A 2281-nucleotide genomic window follows, 5' to 3' on the forward strand; every position below is an offset into this window, starting at 1 on the left:
TAACATATTAAATTATAACAAGTTGAAAAATATATATTAATTTAATATTATTACTAAGCAACTAAAGGTGGGAATAAGATCCGCTCCATTTCAAATGAATGGAGAGAATATCGTGTTAATGTTTTTTAGAGGGGTAAAATTGTCGTTTTAATTTTTTGAATATTTGTAAGTGTTGAGTCCCACATTGAAAAAATATAAAGAAATAAGAGTAGTTAATATATATAAGTAGACTAAAGTCTACCCATTTAAAGTTTTAAGCTAGAATAATATTCAAATATGTATATTAATGTATTTTGGATAAAATTTTCAAACATTTATCTCCCCGATAGAAGCAAAGTAATTTCATTATCAAATTACATTTGAAAACTTCAATACATTTGATATTGAAGTAAAATCAGGACTGTGCAGTAAAACTATATTTGATATATTACAGTTCTTTGAATCAATGTGTATGATCACAAAATTAATGTAAAATAAACTATATTTTTATTTTAGTGCGGTCCCATGAAAATTTTCCATTCAATTATGTGATGCATAGCGCTACCTGTTGGCTTGGAATTGATTGAAGTTGACACAACACAATAATGCTACCACCCCCAATACTGAGATGGGGAAATGACACTCACAGAGAAAAGTCAAAAAGAGAGAAATGACACTCAAGAGATGAAAAAGAGAGAGATGCTTAGAAGCGGAATCCACTAACGTACCTCATCCAAATAATTGCTTATGGCGCTTAAGAACACGCTATGCTCTTTGGCCGATGTGGGACTTATCACATTTCTTATTCTACGCAACACTAAGAGAGTAGAAAATGGAAAAAACGACACTCGAATGGAAAGGAGAGACCCACTAATGCCTTTGAGGGTAACTTTTTTTGAATCATCTGATTGACTCAATAGTAAGATGCATTATTGAGCAATACTTGGTGACTGAGAGTTGCTGTCATTCTTGGTGCCATCTCATTTTCCAATTCAAAAAGAGGAGCAACTTTAGGCTTAGCAATAGTTGTTGGCAGAGCTCAAAACACTATGTTTTTATGGTTATGATTTTCTAACACATTCAATCATTTGAATTGTTTAGAAAATTTTAAATTTCATTTATAATCATGAAACTAGAACTTATTGCGCTTAACAATACAATTAGAAATCTCAAATCTCTTTAATTCAACTGCACCCTTGATTAATCTTTGCTTTTGGCCTAGTGTGGCCAATCTACCAACATTGTATGATATTCAATGGATTCAGCTTAAATGCAGTAGTAAAAACTATTACATATCTGCTGTAAAAATAATTAAAGGCTCAAATAGTTAATTAATTATTTAATTTATATTTTAATACTTATACTTAGGTATGGGCTTAAACTCTCCTACTAATACTTGTTGAAATAACTTCCTCAGGCATTTCATCAAAATTCGTCATCCTCTCGCTCTCGTACTAATTGAGGTTTGCTTTTGCTTTGAGTTGTTTTAATTTCTGCTACTATTTTTCAAATTCTCGAAGGTTCAAATTAACGTTGTTCCAGCATCTATGGGCCTATGGAGGTCTATATTTTCAGCTATGAAAGTTTGTATCACTGTTTACAAATAAAAGGGTTTTATCATCTACAATTTTACAGCATGTATGGTGCTGATAAGGTGTTTAGAAATAATAATGTAAGATTTTCATCTTTCACAAGCCAAAATAACCTTAAATTTGTTGTTTTCCTTGGGCATATTATTACTTTCCCCAAAAAGCGAAGCCAACTAATTATTGGGGAACTTTGCCATATTAGTCAACAGGCAATAACTAATTAGATAAGGTGCCTCTAAGTAATTCTAGAGGTAAGACTCTTGTCATCTTTGTGTCTTTTTAAATGTCATGCAGTTATTAAAATTACTATTTAATTAAAATCTCAATGATAATTTTAAAAATCATATGATATTTGGGCAAATAAAGAAAAACAAGAATCCTATCTCTAGCATTACTCGGTGCCTCTAGAGTAACCTGTTTTATTTATTTTTTTAAGTTTTTTTTTATCTCATTCAAAATTGGAAGAAAATTCATAGTGCTTAAGAGCACACTTTGCTCTCACTCCTTGGCCAATGTGAGATTAATCCTAATTATCTTTCTACACAACATTGGAAACCCAAAAAGGGAGAAACGACACTGAAATATGAGAGAGAGAAGCTCCAAAGGGACACCCATTGATGCCTCTAGGGTAACTTGATTTGAATCATTTGATAGCACCATGCATTACTGAGCAATAGTTGCTGTCATTATTGGTGCCATCTCATTTTCAAACT

This window comes from Corylus avellana, chromosome ca1 (genome assembly GCF_901000735.1).
Source record: "Corylus avellana chromosome ca1, CavTom2PMs-1.0".
NCBI classification, from domain to species: domain Eukaryota; kingdom Viridiplantae; phylum Streptophyta; class Magnoliopsida; order Fagales; family Betulaceae; genus Corylus; species Corylus avellana.